The 20,371-nt window shown below is 41.5% G+C and overlaps 1 pseudogene; it reads left to right on the forward strand.

Annotated features, from left to right (window-relative positions):
* The window catches only part of LOC121297541, a 44,159-nt pseudogene that overhangs the window by 2,492 nt on the left and 21,296 nt on the right, over nucleotides 1-20,371 (forward strand).

Here is a 20,371-nt window from a genome sequence, read left to right on the forward strand (position 1 = left end):
TCGTTCCCGCTGCAAATCTCTTACAAATCAGGGTTTCTACAACTAAGCCAAAAGGAAAGCACTGAAATCAATAACTCATAAATAAAATAACTATGAAAAAAAAAATGAAGACGAACATTTAGAGTGGAGGCTTCATTATGACAGTGGAAAATAGGTAACGTTCTGCCTTGTTTGGCATCAGTTTCCCAGACATGCAGATAAAACAGCAGCTTTATTTGTTGTGAATTCAACATTCCGTTCACATCAGGTCCAATCTCACTGTAAAATGTCCCGGTCGACACCCAGATATGCATTGAATTGTCTAATGTTTTGAAAAATGCCATTCACAATCTTTGGACTCGTTGGTATCACTCCGCAAGATTGGTGCTGACTTGGAAGAGGCTACAAGCGTAGGGAATTTCAAATAGTTTCCTATTTGAATACACAGGGTGCAACATTTTTATGTATTGGAATACCCGAACTCTGTTCTCTTACGCTACCAAGAGTAAAAGGCAAATGCGTGTGCACAAGCAGACATCATAACAGTGTAAGCCTGTAAAGTTTAGCCGGGTTCACAAAGTGTACAGAAAATGCCCAAGATGACATTTCTTCGCTCTGTACCCTATTTCCTTAGGCACAAGTTTTTCCTTTTGTTTACAGAACTCAATGTGCAGCAACGTCACAGCGCGTATCTCTTCCAATTAAAGCAACAGTAGCATAATATTGCGCAAACCACCAAATAATAATTTTTGCTGTAGTGTATTCTGAATAAAATAATACATCATATAGCAACCTAAATATTCTACATCTGTTTATTTCTAACACATATTTATAAAATAATCTTCTTAGTGCAAATATTGTAACCTGACCAAAACAATAGAAAATACGTTCCAACAGTACAATAGTTTAAAATTACTAATAACTAGCCATCAAGTACTGACTTCAGATGAATCTAAGTCAAGTTACTTTGTTTATTCAATAACCTGTAAATAATTCAAAACCAGGATACCTGGTTGTACTTTTAATGGTCAGTGCAAATGTTGTCGTTACTTCATCCATTCACAGAAAGTCAACAGTAGATGTATTACATTGAACTGCAGTCCAGAGTTAAAAAAATAACTACTTTCCAACTCCAAGTATCTTGTCTTTTCTTAAAGTCACTGCATTGTTGTGCTTAACATTTAGTATGTCTCTATATTTGTCATAAAGTTAAGTTACCTTTCTGTTTTCAATGTTAGCCAAGTTTGGATTACTTCTTATAGCACTTGCTATATACATGTTAAATGGCTAAAGTAACATATATTTAAAGGCTTTGTTTAGCCACTTTCTTTTGAGACGTGGGCTCTCTTTGTTTTCCATGCACAGTTAGAAACCTAATGAACATAAAAACCATCCTGAAAAAAATATATAAATATTAGACCAGACAAAAACACTAGCTCAGTGGCCCGAGGGCCCAGTAGTTAGAAATCTAAACGTAGAGCCCTGGTTTAGCAGTAAAATATCTCTCAGGAGTAGAGTAAACCTGCTACCCCCATCAAATGACCCATTATTTATAAATTGTATTATACAAACAAATACAAACATGGTCATTTTGCACATGACAGGCATTGTTTGTGTTGAAATATTTGTCCCAGCACAACCTCTGATCCTGTTTCTAAACTCTTCCCAATCCCGGCTCACCCAGACCATCCTGCTGATCCTAGATGGTAAAGATGTGGTGGCGATGGAACGCATAGGAAGTAGGAAGACAGCTGCATTCCTCATCCCCACGTTTGAGCGACTGAAGGCTCCCAGCACCCAAACAGGCCCGCGCTCTCATCCTGTCACCCACCCGCGAGCTGACACTGCAGTCCATGAAGTTCACCAAGGAGGTAACCACCACAGCAACCATTGTCAAACTCAAAAAACACGTTCTTTCACAGTGCTTGAAATGCACACCAGCCCTCCCTCCACCCAGTCCTGGGGTTCAGAACTGTTGAAACACACACCAGCCCTCCCTCCACCCAGTCCTGGGGTTCAGAACTATTGAAATACACACCAGCCCTCCTTCCACCCAGTCCTAGGGTTCAGAACTATTGAAGCACACACCAGCCCATCCCTCTACCTAGTCCTAGGGTTCAGAACTACCTTCAATTAAGTATGTGTTGTAAATGATCAGGAGCCATGTGTGGCAGAGCAGCGGTCTGCCCTGTATAGATTGGCAAGGATGGGGTTAACATTCCCCTACTTGTCTGGGTTTATTGTGTTCAGGTGGCTGGGGATTGATTTGAGTAATTTTCGATCAATCAGCATCCAGCCACCTGACATAAAAAGAGGCCTCAGCTTCCCATTAGGGAGAGGAGGGAGCTGAGCAAGCAAGCAAGCAATCAAGCAGATGGTTGTGCTTGCTGTTTTTGGTTTGCTGTTTTGTGGTTTTTTAATTTTCTCACCCAGTGAAAGCATCATCCAGCCTGGAACCCTTTATTTTTATAAGTTTTGCTTTGTGATTTGGTAGCTGTGTTTAAATACATTTGTTTTGGCTCTTGTGCCCTTTTATTTTGTGCTTATTTATAATAAATATATTATTTTTTTTTGAACTGCAGTCTGTCTCTGGGCCTCTATCCACTCACCAGCCTGTCACACTTGGTGTTAGCACCTCCAGAAGGCTCAGAGCAGTACTGCAGGGTTGTTTTTTTTTTTTTTTTTTTTGTGGGCAATTTTTTTTAAAAAGATAAGTAATTAAATAAAAATAAAAAAAGGGAAAGAAAAGCAGACAGCAGCAAAGGTCACAAGGGCCAAAACAAAGGTATTTAAACACAGCTACCAAAACACAAAGCAAAACTTACAAAAAAAAAAGGTTTCCAGGCTGGGCAATGCCTTCACTGGATCAGAACCACAAAACAGCAAACCAAAAAACAGCAAGCACAACCATCTGCTTGCTTGCTTCTCTCAGCTCCCTCCTCTCCCTAATGGGAAGCTGATGCCTCTTTTTGTCAGGTGGCTAGGAGGTGATTGATCATTAATTACTCCAATCAACCCCAGCCACCTGAACACAATAAACCCAGGCAGGTAGGGGGATTTTAACCCCATCCCTGTCAATCTATACAGGGCAGAGCTCTACTCTGCCACACCATGAGTTTGATGTTAAGCAAGTTCTTCCTTACGCTGTGATATTGTGCCTTGTAGGTCATATGAGCTACAGGTAGTGGACAAAAAAATGGAAACACCAATGTAAAGTCAATTAATAGGGCATTAGGCCTCCACGTGCGGCCAGTACGGCCTATATGCGCCGTGGCATAGTCTACCAGCCTGGAGGGATACGGCACCATTCTTCCACTAGAAAGTCAATCAACTCACACCTGGTTGATGGAGGTGGAAAATGCTGTCTTAGATGTCGTTCCTGAATATCCCATAAATGTTCTTGTGGAAGGGGTGTGGGTAATTCACTGACAAGGAGACAGACAGGTGTATTTGGGAAACACCACACAGGTGCCCAGTTTTATTTTAGGCCGGCTCTTTTTCTTTCCTTGTATTTTTTTTTTTCTCTCCGGTAGAGGGCACTGTTGACCGTGGGCTGCCTATCAACGATGATAGACAGCACCACGGAAATACCACAGCTGGTACACGACCTGCAAATGCACTCGCAGGTGCTCAAAGAAATAATAATGAAAACAGAAGGCGAAAAGAACAAGGGAAAATAAAACAGTAATAAAACTACAAATAAAAGGTGCTGCACTCGGCAGCGTTATCCCGGTCGCCGCTACCCGCACGACCCGGATCACCGTCCTACTCTCTCGGCTATCTCGCCTGCTCTTTCACAATACGCCGGGGTCTGCCCAAGGGTTCCCCGCTCTCTCTCTCTGTCTCGCTGATTCCCGGTCCCGAATCAAAGTGTCCGCACCCTTAGCGCGTCTAAGTGGGCAGACCTGAGGAAACAACAGAGCGTTATTTTATAGGACCGACAATCACCCAAGACCCGCCTCTCGGCCATTCAGAGAGGGGGAAAGTCCACACACCCACTTTCCCACCTCCCCGTGTCACTGCCATGACTCACAGGCGGTTGTTGGGCGACTGCCGCCCTCTTCCTGCAGCCCGTGAACACGCCAGCAGAGTCAGCACAGATCTCTCCCTGTTACATATCCATTCCCCTTCAGATCTGGTGACTGAGAAGGCCATAACATATGGATAATGTCAGTGTCATGCTCATCAAACCATTGGTCGACCACACGTGCTCTGTGGATGGGGGCATTGTCATCCTGGAAGACACCCCCCCCCCCATAGGGCAGGAAAGAAATGCTGCAACATGGGATGAAGATGATCACTCAGTACCATTAAGCAGCAATTAGCATTGAACTTGTCTTCTAAGGGAATGAGTGCACCCAAACCATGCCAGAAAAATACAGTCCACAACATTACTGAACCATCAAAACTCTTCACTGTTGGAACCAAGCACTCAGGGCTGTTTCTTTAGGTTGGTGCCACACATGCACTCGTCCATTTGTTGAGAACATGGTGAAGGATGATTGATCTGACCATTTCTACACTGCTCGGTAGTCCATTGCCTGTTTTGCCTTGCACTTTAAATTAATGCATGGATATCACAATCTTGGAGTATGCACTTCCACCCACTGTTGCCCTTTGCTGATGATGTCTTTCCCTTGGACTTCCATGCAGACTGCATCAGCAAGTTGAGCTGTCTTGGTCACTGAAGCTCCTGCCAAGCGCACCCCAACAATCACTCCACTTTCAAAGTCACTGAGGTCTCCTCTTGCAGCCATGCTAGCCATAATTATAGGCAACCAGGCCTGTCAAGCATTTTATTACATGACCTTAAGCATGCTGGGATGTTATTTGCTCAATTAATGTATGAGACACATCTGTTTGGAAGCCCTTGCTTTCAATATACTTTGTGTCCCACATTTACCCAGGTGTTTCCATTTTGTTGTCCACTACCTGTATGTCACTATTTCCAGAGTAAAGACTTTAGTGGAAAAGAAGACACACAGACACTGGGTCATTGGCTGGCTGTGCAAGTTTATTGTAAAGAAAACATAAACTTTTATATTTGCTCCTGGTCCTTTCAGGAACAAAACTAAAAACTATCTTCCTCTGGGATAAACAACCTAAACGTATAAGGAGGTAAGTTCTCCTTAACTCTGTCCCATACAAACTGGCGGAAGGCTAAGACCTTTTACCCCCATTAGAGATTTAGAACTTTTTAGATGACCTTTGGTTCTGATAAAACTATACAAAACAGCACAGCACAGTTGTTTGCATTCCCTTACTGAATTAGTTGGTTGAGCACAGGCAGAGATGATTGGCAGAGCTAACACCCAGACCTGAATCTACTCAGCTCTGCCAAACAACCACCTGCTTTCAACCTGAATTTCCCTTCCAACCGTCATGTCCCCCAGGGTCCTAAAGCCCGTAGTTCCTGGATGACCAATATACTCCATCATATCCCCCTTTTATATTCATGAACACCTCAGTTGGTACACCTACAGCTTCAGGTGTGACTTAGTCTTGCTGTGATGAGACGTGCCATCAGTTCAGAGCAGATTTACCAGGGGTCTGATTGAAACAAAGACACCTGATCATTTCAATAGTATACTGCACCGAAACAAGGGCAGTTCTGAAACCCTGGCCTGGGTGCAGGGCTATTGTCAGTTTCCATAGTTGGCAGAATCTTGCTGTCCATCTATATCAAATGAATACTTTTTTCAGGAGCTTTTTCATGATACGCATGGCTCTAATTTTGCATTGCTTGCGTTTACTTGGGGGAACGTCTGTTAATAATTGGTGCATCAATTGCTTGTAACACTGTTTTAATACATTTATTTTTATTTCAGCTTGGCAAAGTTTGTGGCTTCAAAACTGCACTGATTCTCGGGGGAGACAGGTAGGAGAAGTTTCTGACTTGCATGGGATCTTCTGCCTTCCAGGGCTCAACACATTCACATTCACAAGGTTTTTACATGTATGTGATTTATATTACTATTTTAAGTATTTTGTTGAGCAAAGCATGTATGGCAATATTAAACAGAGTAAAGTACAACACTGAGTGCATTCTGTTCCTCAGATGCCAGAGTTCTCACCAGGAGTTTTTCACAGCGTGGTGGTGGGTGGAGGAGGAGGGACGGGCCTAGGTGATGAAAGAAACAGAGAGCCACTGTATGTATGTATGTATTTATGCATATGTATGTATGTATGCATTCATGCATGCAGTGGCTCTCAAAAGTATTCACCCCCCTTGGACTTTTCCACATTTTATTTTTACAACATGGAATCAAAATGGATTTAATTAGGAGTTTTTGCCACTGATCAACACAAAAAAAGTCCATAATGTCAAAGTGAAAAAAAAAATAAAATCAAATCTACAAATTGTTCTAAATTAAGTACAAACATAAAAAAGAAAATAATTGATTGCATAAGTATTCACCCCCTTTGCTATTGCACACCTAAATAAGCTCTGGTGCAACCAATTGTCTTTAGAAGTAACATAATTAGTTGAATGGAGTCCACCTGTGTGCAATTAAGGTGTTTCACATGATTTCAGGATAAATACATCTGTGTCTGGGAGGTCCCACAGTTGGTTAGTACATTTCCTAACAAAAACTACATGATGAAGATGAAGGAACATTCAAAGCAAATCTGGAATAAGGTTCTTCAAAAGCACCAATCAGGGGTAGGATATAAGAACATTTCCAAGGCATTGAATATGGCACAACCTGAATCTGTCTAGAACAGGCCATCCTCAAAAACTGATTATCCAGACGAGAAAGGCACTAGTCAATGAGGCCATCAAGAGGCTTAAGGCAACTCTAAAGGAGTTACAGTCTTCCACGGCTGAGCTGGGAGACACTGTGCATACGGCAACAATAGCCCGGGTGCTTCACAAAACTGACCTTTATGGGAGAGTGTAAAAAGAAAGCCATTGTTGATAAAAACTCACATCAAATCTCGGCTAGAGTTTGCCAGAAGGCATGTGGGAGACTCTGAGACCAAATGTAAGTAGATTCTGTGATCTCATGAGACCAAAATAGAGCTTTTTGGCCTTGACGCTAAGCGCTATGTTTGGCGCAAGCCTAACATCGCACATCATCCTGAGAACACCATCCCTACCATGAAGCATGATGGTGGCAGCATCATGCTATGGGGATACTTCTCTGTGTCAGGGTCTGGAAAGCTTGTGAAGATAGAGGGCAAAATGGAGTAAAGTACAGAGAAATCCTGGACCTGCTGAAGTCTGCAAGAGACCTGGGACTTGGGAGAAGATTCATCTTCCAGCAGGACAATGACCCCAAACATACATCCAAAGCCATACTGGAGTGACTTAAAAACAAAAAGGTCAATGTCCTGGAGTGGCCCAGTCAAAGCCCGGACCTCAGTCCAATTGAGAATATGTAGAAAGAGTTGAAAATTGCTGCTCACCAAAGGTCCCCATCCAACTTGATGGAGCTTGAGCAATTTTGCAAAGAAGAATGGGCAAAAATTGCAGTATCCAGATGTGCAAAGCTGGTAGAGACTTGTCCAAATAGACTCATGGCTGTAATTGCTGCCAAAGGTGCCTCTACCAAATATTGACTCAAGGGGGTGGATACTTATGCAGTCAAGTATTTCTGTTTTATATTTGTAATTAATTTAGATCAGTTTGTAGATTTTATTTTTTACTTTGACATTATGGACTTTTTTTGTGTTGATCAGTGGCAAAAACTCATAATTAAATCCATTTTGATTCCATGTTGTAACACAATAAAATGTGGAAAAGTCCAAGAGGGTGAATACTTTTGAGAGTCACTGTGTGTGTGTATATGTGTGTGTGTGTGTGTGTGTGTGTGTGTGTGTGTGTGTGTATATATATATATATATATATATATATATATATATATATATATATATATATATATATATATATATATATATATATAATATATATATATATGTAATTTTTATCGTTGTCATAATGCTACAGTATATTTGTTATATTTTAAATATTTGTTATACAAACTTCATTCATATATATATATATATATATATATATATATATATATATATATATATATATATGTATGTGTGTTATTTTTTGAAGGCAGATTGCAATATCAGTATCTACATTTAAATCCCTTTCATAATTTTTATATAGCAGCTTGATTGCGGTTGTGGGTGTCACCATCTTTATGTTGAGCAGCTCACCAGCTCTGAGAGTCAGTGAGTTCGTTGAGTCAGCGTTGAGCCAACACTGCGCATCACTAGCTCTCAACGGTGAGTTTAGGAACAATTTTGAGAGTTGTTACTTCGCAGTGTTGAATTTAGGAACGCAGCCATAATGTAATAGTTTCTGTCCGACTGAGAAATCTGTTTCTTTCAAAACATTAAGAGTGGCCTACTGTATGTGGATATAATTACAGCTGTTTTCATTCTTCTTAAAAAATACACTTTTTTTTTTAAATTCATGACTTTTTTTTTTTTCAATCATAGCCAACTGTGTAGTAGTAGTTTCTGCATGTGAGTTGTATTGGATTATTTGTAGTTAAAGTGATAGGCTACTTATTGATTACTAAAAAAAGCTATAGTAAACGTGCATCATCTCATGTTTTAGATATTCTAATAAGCTTTGTGGAGTTTTGCTTTTGCTGTCGTTGTTCCAACATATATGGTTGTTGCACCATTAAAAGATGTAACTTACACTTGATTATACATGTGCTTGCAAGAATAAGTGGGGAAAACCCATTTGTCACTGTTGTTCCATACTAAAGGTATGTACAATGTAAACGTTTTTTCCACTCATCGTAAGTAAAACTGGACATGTACTGTGTCCCACATTTTGTATACTATATGAAAATCTATCTATGGGAAACTGAGGTCATACAAAAGGATTATTGTGGAACTTTTTTTTTTTTTTTCTAAAGACCTTGAAATCAAAAAAAGATTGAATGTCTCAAAACTGTTTGGAATACACATACTGTTCTTCAACTACTGACCAGTAAGCCTGACTTCTATTATATGCAAACTTATGGAAACTATAATAAGATCCAAAATGGAAAATTACCTATATGGTAACAGGATCCTGGGAGACAGTCAACATGGTTTTAGGAAAGGGAGATCGTGTCTGACTAATTTGCTTGATTTTTTTGAGGATGCAAAATTGATAATGGATAATTGCAAAGCATATGACATGGTTTATTTAGATTTCCAGAAAGCTTTTGACAAAGTCCTGCACAAAAGATTAATTCTCAAACTGAACGCAGTTGGGATTCAAGGAAACACATGTACATGGATTAGGGAGTGGTTAACATGTAGAAAACAGAAAGTACTGATTAGAGGAAAAACCTCAGAGTGGAGTGTGGTAACCAGTGGTGTACCACAGGGATCAGTATTAGGTCCTCTGCTATTCCTAATCTACATTAATGATTTAGATTCTGGTATATTAAGCAAACTTGTTAAATTTGCAGACGACACAAAAGTAGGAGGAGTGGCAAGCACTGTTGCAGCAGCAAAGGTCATTCAAAATTATCTAGACAAGGTTCAGAATTAGGCAGACACATGGCAAATGACATTTAATAGAAAAAAGTGTAAGGTACTGCACGCAGGAAATAAAAATGTACATTATAAATATCATATGGGAGATACTGAAATTGGAGAAGGAATCTATGAAAAAGACCTAGGAGTTTTTGTTGACTCAGAAATGTCTTCATCTAGACAATGTGGGGAAGCTATAAAAAAGGCTAACAAGATGCTCGGATACATTGTGAAAAGTGTTGAATTTAAATCAAGGGAAGTAATGTTAAAACTGTACAATGCACTAGTAAGACCTAATTTTGAATATGGTATTGACAGTGTTGACCCAAGGGACTTTTTCAGCCTGAAAAAAGAAACAAGGACCAGGGGTCACAAATGGAGATTAGACAAAGGGGCATTCAGAACAGAAAATAGGAGGCACTTTTTTACACAGAGAATTGTGAGGATCTGGAATCAACTCCCCAGTAATGTTGTTGAAGCTGACACCCTGGGATCCTTCAAGAAGCTGCTTGATGAGATTCTGTGATCAATAAGCTACTAACAACCAAACGAGCAAGATGGGCCGAATGGCCTCCTCTCGTTTGTAAACTTTCTTATGTTCTTATGTTCTTATCTGAACAATTTATTTATTTAACCCAGCTTGTTGTGCTACGTCCCAGCTAGTCGCTCGCCACATCATCACAAGCGAAACGTTTTCCTTTGTGGGTCAACAATTTTTCCTGAAGTTCACCATGGTGGCAAAGGCTTTGACTGACAACGCTTTCATCATGTGCTTGTAGATGAATCACTACAGACTGTTTAGTTTGATTTCATTTTGCCCAATGAAAGCTCTTTAGCTTGATCACATAACATGAATGCCACAAACGCTGTGTTTGGCAGGAGGACAGAGGCTGTAATTAGAAACTGTCAGCGGATGGCGCTACTTGTAAAAAAAATCAATCAATCAATAAATAAATAAATAAAAATGTTATAGAACAAATTGTACATAGCAACTACCAATCATGTTCTGAAAGATGTATACCAGGTAATACCAGTCACTCATGCACAACAAACTAAAATATGATGTGATACTAGTCACAGGGAGTGATACCATACCCTCTGGTCCCAAAAGAACATTTTCACAGACAGCAAGCCAGAAACACGCAGCTTCAAGTTCACAGCTAAGTGTTTTTTGTTTGTTTTCTGATTTTTTTTTTCTTTTCCCGTTGTTTGCTATCTCTTTAAAATGCGTTATATTTTGGAAATAGTAAGAGTGGATTCGAAAGAGGAATAATTTACTAAAATAATAAACACATTTATTATTTTGAAAAGGGTTTGTCTCACTGTGATTTATTGAGTTTTAATGTCAGAATCAATGCAATATTACTGTTAGTAGTCACAGGTGAAACACAGTTAAAAAAACTTTTTTTTTTTTTTTTTTTTTTTTTTTTTTTAACTGTAGTGGCTGTACAATCCTACTAATATTATTAATCACTTTAGTACAATCTTGTGTAACTAGAGCTGTGGTTGGTCAGGGAAGCATTAATATTAACATATAGTTTGTTTATAACTTGTTTATAGTATTGTTAAGTGGCTGAAATTTTTCCAGTGTGGCTAAAAAATGTTAAGTTACTTTAGCCACAGTGGCTAACTAAGTGAAAGTCTTAGAGGGAACGTAGTTATGGTATAATAATAAAGATTTGCAATGGTGTTGCTTGTTACAGAGCTGTGTATCGGGCGCACCCAGGATCTAGTCTCATCCGTCAACAGGGGGAAATGTGATAATAAAGTTCAGTGAAGTTCAATCTCATCTCCGTGTCTCATACATTACACGCACCAAACTAAAGAATATGCTGTCACAACCAACCCACTGAAGAGTATTGAGAGCTGGAACAAGTATTGTAAGCAAACCAATTTCTCACATACAGGAATAATCAAGTGTTTCACAGGATTATTATTATTTTATGGCCGTTACGCAAACTGAAAACACAGTGTAGCGGCCTGATTACAGCGTCATTTTTCCAGGTGACAATGTAACGGCCCATTATGCTCAACATTGTTGGCGGGAACCCTGGATGCTGCTTGACAGTGTAATCTGTGACCCCGTTCCTGAGATGCTGTTTGACCTTGTTCTGTGCACAGTGTAATCTGTGACCCCATTCCTGAGATGCTGTTTGACCTTGTTCTGTGTACAGTGTAATCTGTGACCCCATTCCTGACCTTGTTCTGTGTACAGTGTAATCTGTGACCCCATTCCTGAGATGCTGTTTGACCTTGTTCTGTGCACAATGTAATCTGTGACCCCGTTCCTGAGATGCTGTTTGACCTTGTTCTATGCACAGTGTAATCTGTATTTGTTTCTGTTCTCAGAATGGATGACCAGTTTGCTGCCTTAATGAGATCCCTGATATGTGAGTGTAATATCTTATTGCTGTGTGTAACTTGCTTGTTTCTTGTATATTGTTCTGCTGTTTTATACCTGTCATCCCACCTTCCTACTTGTGTTTCTACTTGTATTGGATTCCTCATCTTTTGCTTTCCTTAGTTACTGAGGTTTTCAGAGGCCACTTGTTCACAAGTTGTGGTATCTGGGTGATTGTCTCAAATCAAAAGTAATCTGACCTTTCTCACTAAACTCCCACAAAGCATGAAACAAATTGTACAGAATCACACAGGATACCAAACCTGCACAGGAAAGAAAGGTGATTTAGATTTCAAAGGAGTTAAGAGTAGCAGGCACCTAAGATCTGTTTTTACCTGTTCAAAGCTTAATTCATACCTGGCAGTGGACCGATACAACCAGGAAAAAAACATCCAGATGCTCTTACATAATCCTGTATATGTACAATAGAAGACATTTTACTTTATCGTTTAAGCAAAACCTTTCCAAAACCTTTTCTTGCATGATTGTCTCGTGCTGTTTTTCTTGCATGACAGTGATCTGTAGTTGCACGAGTGCCCAGGAGAGTTTCATGTTTTTAAAGCACCTGCTGACTGGTCTCTTTCTCCCTCCTCTTTTTTCTAGAATCATTGGCACGCCGGGTCGTCTGAAGCACGTGGTCGTTGAGGTGAACCTGAAACTGCACAGAGTGGAGTATGTGGCGTTTGATGAAGCTGACAGGTAAGATTGGAGTTAGAGGTGTTTGATGAAGCTGACAGGTAAGATTGGAGTTGGAGGTGTTTGATGAAGCTGACAGGTAAGATTGGAGTTGGTGGTGTTTGATGAAGCTGACAGGTAAGATTGGAGTTGGTGGTGTTTGATGAAGCTGACAGGTAAGATTGGAGTTGGTGGTGTTTGATGAAGCTGACAGGTAAGATTGGAGTTGGTGGTGTTTGATGAAGCTGACAGGTAAGATTGGAGTTGGTGGTGTTTGATGAAGCTGACAGGTAAGATTGGAGTTGGTGGTGTTTGACGAAGCTGACAGGTGTAGTATGTGATGTTTGATGAAGCTGACAGGTAAGATTGGAGTTGGTGGTGTTTGATGAAGCTGACAGGTAAGATTGGAGTTGGTGGTGTTTGATGAAGCTGACAGGTAATATTGGAGTTGGTGGTGTTTGACGAAGCTGACAGGTAAGATTGGAGTGGTGGTGTTTGATGAAGCTGACAGGTGAGATTGGAGTTGGTGGTGTTTGGTGAAACTGACAGGTAAGATTGGAGTTGGTGGTGTTTGATGAAGCTGACAGGTAAGATTGGAGTTGGTGGTGTTTGATGAAGCTGACAGGTAAGATTGGAGTTGGTGGTGTTTGATGAAGCTGACAGGTAAGATTGGAGTTGGTGGTGTTTGATGAAGCTGACAGGTAAGATTGGAGTTGGTGGTGTTTGATGAAGCTGACAGGTAAGATTGGAGTTGGTGGTGTTTGATGAAGCTGACAGGTAAGATTGGAGTTGGTGGTGTTTGATGAAGCTGACAGGTAAGATTGGAGTTGGTGGTGTTTGATGAAGCTGACAGGTAAGATTGGAGTTGGTGGTGTTTGATGAAGCTGACAGGTAAGATTGGAGTTGGTGGTGTTTGATGAAGCTGACAGGTAAGATTGGAGTTGGTGGTGTTTGATGAAGCTGACAGGTAAGATTGGAGTTGGTGGTGTTTGATGAAGCTGACAGGTAAGATTGGAGTTGGTGGTGTTTGATGAAGCTGACAGGTAAGATTGGAGTTGGTGGTGTTTGATGAAGCTGACAGGTAAGATTGGAGTTGGTGGTGTTTGATGAAGCTGACAGGTAAGATTGGAGTTGGTGGTGTTTGATGAAGCTGACAGGTAAGATTGGAGTTGGTGGTGTTTGATGAAGCTGACAGGTGAGATTGGAGTTGGTGGTGTTTGATGAAGCTGACAGGTAAGATTGGAGTTGGTGGTGTTTGACGAAGCTGACACGTGATTAGTATGTGATGTTTGATGAAGCTGACAGGTAAGATTGGAGTTGGTGGTGTTTGATGAAGCTGACAGGTAAGATTGGAGTTGGTGGTGTTTGATGAAGCTGACAGGTAAGATTGGAGTTGGTGGTGTTTGATGAAGCTGACAGGTAAGATTGGAGTTGGTGGTGTTTGATGAAGCTGACAGGTAAGATTGGAGTTGGTGGTGTTTGATGAAGCTGACAGGTTTGATGAAGCTGACAGGTAAGATTGGAGTTGGTGGTGTTTGATGAAGCTGACAGGTAAGATTGGAGTTGGTGGTGTTTGATGAAGCTGACAGGTAAGATTGGAGTTGGTGGTGTTTGATGAAGCTGACAGGTAAGAATGAAGCTGACAGGTAAGATTGGAGTTGGTGGTATTTGATGAAGCTGACAGGTAAGATTGGAGTTGGTGGTGTTTGATGAAGCTGACAGGTGTAGTATGTGATGTTTGATGAAGCTGACAGGTGAGATTGGAGTTGGTGGTGTTTGGTGAAGCTGACAGGTAAGATTGGAGTTGGTGGTGTTTGATGAAGCTGACAGGTAAGATTGGAGTTGGTGGTGTTTGATGAAGCTGACAGGTGGGATTGGAGTTGGTAGTGTTTGATGAAGCTGACAGGTAAGATTGGTTGGTGGTGTTTGACCACTATTATATTTGCTTGTAAACCGTTTTTTTTTTTACAAAAGAAAACATCCTAACCTTCCATATCAAGTGATTGGAGTTGGTGGTGTTTGATGAAGCTGACAGGTAAGATTGAAGTTGGTGGTGTTTGGTGAAGCTGACAGGTAAGATTCGAGTTAGTGGTATTTGATGAAGCTGACAGGTTGGATTGGGGTTGGTGGTGTTTGATGAATCGAACAGATAATTGGGCTTCACTTTCTTGTCCATTGCAACTATTCATTTTCTCTAGAAGCAGTGTCCCAAAGCACTTATATAAAACACTATTAAAAAGGAAGATGACATTGATCTATATGACCAGAGGCTGAAGCAAAATGGTCTAGGCCTTGGCCCTAAGAGGTTACTGCAAATACTTTCTTGATTTTAAAATTTTATAAAACTTGTATTAAATTACTTGGAGATAATTGATAAAAATACACAAACATACAATACAAACAATAATAATGTATTTTTATAAGCCCATTAGGGCCCTAGAAATTTTTTAATTTTCAGATTTTATTTATTTATTTATTTTTTTTGGATTTTGGATTTTTTCAGTTTGTTTTTTATAACCATACGTGTGTGATACATTGACAGCAATGATGAAGCTAGAAATGCATGAAAAAATATGACAAAAACCCATTTCTAAACTGTTTTAATAAAAGTGCTTTCAGAAAAAAGGTTACAAATTGGCACAATGTAATAGAAACAAACTAGGAACATTGTAAATTAAAAAAAAAGGAAATGTAGGCTTTAGTAGTTTTTCTTTTCAACACAAGCTGAACTGTAACATTTCAAAATAGATTTAATGTTTTCATTAATAATTAATGACAATGTAAGTAATATAAATAGTTTGATTTATTGTAATTTAATCAAAAGGCACTTAGTAATATCTCCCTGAGAACTTTAGAAAAAAAATGCAGCAACTAGACCCTACATTGTGAAGTGGCACGAGAGGCAGCGCTTTTCTACAGTTAAAATCACGATGGTGTATGGTGGCTGAGAGGTGAAAAATAGTTTTTTTATGCAGGCAAACACAGGCTTGTGTTGACAGGTCTGTCTTATTGCAGATTGACATTAACTGGGATGTGCTTGTTAGCCTGTGCTGTGTCTATGCAGGCTGTTTGAGATGGGCTTTGCAGAGCAGCTACAGGGGGTTATCCAGCGACTGCCAGAGAACCGTCAGACCGTGCTGTTCTCCGCCACTCTGCCCAAGCTGCTGGTTGAGTTCGCCCTTGCAGGTACAGACCCGGAGCCACAGGAACAGGGACGTCATCATACTGCACAATGCTGTGTCTCATCATTTTGAATGAAGTGTGATATCCAAGCAACTTCCCTATTAAACTTTTCCCTAGTTTCATGAACTGTATTTATTCTGTGGTCTTCTCCTCTTCCAGGTTTAACAGAGCCAGTTTTAGTTCGACTGGATGTGGACACCAGACTGAATGACCAGATGAAGGTAGGTATCTAAACTCAGAACACAATTAAAAAAACTTTATATTTTAGACTGATTTACATTTCATAGAACCACTAATAAAACAAACATATGATACTGGAATTGATGGTGATAGATTTAATTTCCTTTTGCTTTTCATATTTTGTCTTATGTGGCACACTATTATAATTTGCTTGTAAAATAGTTTTTAAAAAGAACAATCCTAACCCTCTCCATATCCAGTGATTTTTCTGATTTATTTTTATTTTTATTTATTTATTTTTTTGCACATATAGTAGAAATGTTTGTCATTGAATTGATGACAAAGTTTGCCACTAGTGAGTGTTTTCTGTTTCTGGATGCACTGTGTTGTGTTTATGGATACTCTGTTTTCTCTCCCTGATGCACTGTGTTTACTGCTTCTGGCTGCACTGTGTGTTCTGTTTCTGGGTACACTGTGCTTATTGTTTGTGGGTGCACTATGCTTATTGTTTCTGGATGCACTGTTTTCTGTTTGTGGATGCACTGTGCTTATTATTTCTAGATACACTGTGTTCTTTTTCTGGGTGCACTTTGTTTTCTCTCCCTGATGCACTGTGTTTACTGTTTGTGGATGCACTGTGCTTATTGTTTCTGGATGCACTGTTTTCTCTCCAGCTTGCGTTTTTCCATCTGCGGGTGGATAATAAGCAGGCTATGCTGCTGCACTTGCTGAGGATCATGGTTAAGCCGCAAGAGCAGACAGTGGTGTTCGTAGCCACCAGGCACCATGTGGAGTACCTGAAGGAGGTGGGGCTGACACTGGCACTGGCACTGGCACTGCTCGGTATCGCAAGCCTGTATAAAAATGAGGAAATGGGAGAGTCTCCAGAGCCAATCCTGTTCAAGGGGAAAAGTCTGTCCCATACGCAAAACGACCAATAAGACCGTATCATTTGTATGATGCTTACTTTAAATTCCGCTAATTGCTGCTGTGGATTGATCCAAGAATCAGGGAAGCAACAAACTAGAAGAGGTTGTATATAGAATACCGTGTAGGATGCTGTGCAATACAAGCTGATATCCACACCACCTGAGGTTAGGGCAGCTAGGGCAGTGAAAATCAGCTTCATCATACACAGCACCATGTGCTCAATATACAAGTATATATGTAGTATGTGGTTAAATGTGTGAATGCAGTTGCTCTGAGTGATGCTTTGTGTGAATGCAGTTGCTCTGGGGGAGTGAGTCTCTGGGTTTGTGTGAATGCAGTTGCTCTGAGTGAGTCTCTGGGTTTGTGTGAATGCAGTTGCTCTGAGTGAGTCTCTGGGTTTGTGTGAATGCAGTTGCTCTGAGTGAGTCTCTGGGTTTGTGTGAATGCAGTTGCTCTGAGTGAGTCTCTGGGTTTGTGTGAATGCAGTTGCTCTGAGTGAGTCTCTGGGTTTGTGTGAATGCAGTTGCTCTGAGTGAGTCTCTGGGTTTGTGTGAATGCAGTTGCTCTGAGTGAGTCTCTGGGTTTGTGTGAATGCAGTTGCTCTGAGTGAGTCTCTGGGTTTGTGTGAATGCAGTTGCACTGGGTGAGTCTCTGGGTTTGTGTGAATGCAGTTGCTCTGAGTGAGTCTCTGGGTTTGTGTGAATGCAGTTGCTCTGAGTGAGTCTCTGGGTTTGTGTGAATGCAGTTGCTCTGAGTGAGTCTCTGGGTTTGTGTGAATGCAGTTGCACTGGGTGAGTGAGTCTCTGGGTTTGTGTGAATGCAGTTGCTCTGAGTGAGTCTCTGGGTTTGTGTGAATGCAGTTGCTCTGAGTGAGTCTCTGGGTTTGTGTGAATGCAGTTGCTCTGAGTGAGTCTCTGGGTTTGTGTGAATGCAGTTGCTCTGAGTGAGTCTCTGGGTTTGTGTGAATGCAGTTGCTCTGAGTGAGTCTCTGGGTTTGTGTGAATGCAGTTGCTCTGAGTGAGTCTCTGGGTTTGTGTGAATGCAGTTGCTCTGAGTGAGTCTCTGGGTTTGTGTGAATGCAGTTGCTCTGAGTGAGTCTCTGGGTTTGTGTGAATGCAGTTGCTCTGAGTGAGTCTCTGGGTTTGTGTGAATGCAGTTGCTCTGAGTGAGTCTCTGGGTTTGTGTGAATGCAGTTGCTCTGAGTGAGTCTCTGGGTTTGTGTGAATGCAGTTGCTCTGAGTGAGTCTCTGGGTTTGTGTGAATGCAGTTGCTCTGAGTGAGTCTCTGGGTTTGTGTGAATGCAGTTGCTCTGAGTGAGTCTCTGGGTTTGTGTGAATGCAGTTGCTCTGAGTGAGTCTCTGGGTTTGTGTGAATGCAGTTTGCAGTTGCTGAGTGAGTCTCTGGGTTTGTGTGAATGCAGTTGCTCTGAGTGAGTCTCTGGGTTTGTGTGAATGCAGTTGCTCTGAGTGAGTCTCTGGGTTTGTGTGAATGCAGTTGCTCTGAGTGAGTCTCTGGGTTTGTGTGAATGCAGTTGCTCTGAGTGAGTCTCTGGGTTTGTGTGAATGCAGTTGCTCTGGGTGAGTCTCTGGGTTTGTGTGAATGCAGTTGCTCTGAGTGAGTCTCTGGGTTTGTGTGAATGCAGTTGCTCTGAGTGAGTCTCTGGGTTTGTGTGAATGCAGTTGCTCTGAGTGAGTCTCTGGGTTTGTGTGAATGCAGTTGCTCTGAGTGAGTCTCTGGGTTTGTGTGAATGCAGTTGCTCTGAGTGAGTCTCTGGGTTTGTGTGAATGCAGTTGCTCTGAGTGAGTCTCTGGGTTTGTGTGAATGCAGTTGCTCTGAGTGAGTCTCTGGGTTTGTGTGAATGCAGTTGCTCTGAGTGAGTCTCTGGGTTTGTGTGAATGCAGTTGCTCTGAGTGAGTCTCTGGGTTTGTGTGAATGCAGTTGCTCTGAGTGAGTCTCTGGGTTTGTGTGAATGCAGTTGCTCTGAGTGAGTCTCTGGGTTTGTGTGAATGCAGTTGCTCTGAGTGAGTCTCTGGGTTTGTGTGAATGCAGTTGCTCTGAGTGAGTCTCTGGGTTTGTGTGAATGCAGTTGCTCTGAGTGAGTCTCTGGGTTTGTGTGAATGCAGTTGCTCTGAGTGAGTCTCTGGGTTTGTGTGAATGCAGTTGCTCTGAGTGAGTCTCTGGGTTTGTGTGAATGCAGTTGCTCTGAGTGAGTCTCTGGGTTTGTGTGAATGCAGTTGCTCTGGGTGAGTCTCTGGGTTTGTGTGAATGCAGTTGCTCTGAGTGAGTCTCTGGGTTTGTGTGAATGCAGTTGCTCTGAGTGAGTCTCTGGGTTTGTGTGAATGCAGTTGCACTGGGTTTGTGTGAATGCTGCTCTGAGTGAGTCTCTGGGTTTGTGTGAATGCAGTTGCTCTGAGTGAGTCTCTGGGTTTGTGTGAATGCAGTTGCTCTGAGTGAGTCTCTGGGTTTGTGTGAATGCAGTTGCTCTGAGTGAGTCTCTGGGTTTGTGTGAATGCAGTTGCTCTGAGTGAGTCTCTGGGTTTGTGTGAATGCAGTTGCTCTGAGTGAGTCTCTGGGTTTGTGTGAATGCAGTTGCTCTGAGTGAGTCTCTGGGTTTGTGTGAATGCAGTTGCTCTGAGTGAGTCTCTGGGTTTGTGTGAATGCAGTTGCTCTGGGTGAGTCTCTGGGTTTGTGTGAATGCAGTTGCTCTGAGTGAGTCTCTGGGTTTGTGTGAATGCAGTTGCTCTGAGTGAGTCTCTGGGTTTGTGTGAATGCAGTTGCTCTGAGTGAGTCTCTGGGTTTGTGTGAATGCAGTTGCTCTGAGTGAGTCTCTGGGTTTGTGTGAATGCAGTTGCTCTGAGTGAGTCTCTGGGTTTGTGTGAATGCAGTTGCTCTGAGTGAGTCTCTGGGTTTGTGTGAATGCAGTTGCTCTGAGTGAGTCTCTGGGTTTGTGTGAATGCAGTTGCTCTGGGTTTGCTGTGAGTCTCAGGGTTTGTGTGAATGCAGTTGCTCTGAGTGAGTCTCTGGGTTTGTGTGAATGCAGTTGCTCTGAGTGAGTCTCTGGGTTTGTGTGAATGCAGTTGCTCTGAGTGAGTCTCTGGGTTTGTGTGAATGCAGTTGCTCTGAGTGAGTCTCTGGGTTTGTGTGAATGCAGTTGCTCTGAGTGAGTCTCTGGGTTTGTGTGAATGCAGTTGCTCTGAGTGAGTCTCTGGGTTTGTGTGAATGCAGTTGCTGAGTGAGTCTCTGGGTTTGTGTGAATGCTGAGTGAGTCTCTGGGTTTGTGTGAATGCAGTTGCTCTGAGTGAGTCTCTGGGTTTGTGTGAATGCAGTTGCTCTGAGTGAGTCTCTGGGTTTGTGTGAATGCAGTTGCTCTGAGTGAGTCTCTGGGTTTGTGTGAATGCAGTTGCTCTGAGTGAGTCTCTGGGTTTGTGTGAATGCAGTTGCTCTGAGTGAGTCTCTGGGTTTGTGTGAATGCAGTTGCTCTGAGTGAGTCTCTGGGTTTGTGTGAATGCAGTTGCTCTGAGTGAG

This window comes from Polyodon spathula, chromosome 22 (assembly GCF_017654505.1).
Source record: "Polyodon spathula isolate WHYD16114869_AA chromosome 22, ASM1765450v1, whole genome shotgun sequence".
Taxonomy (NCBI): domain Eukaryota; kingdom Metazoa; phylum Chordata; class Actinopteri; order Acipenseriformes; family Polyodontidae; genus Polyodon; species Polyodon spathula.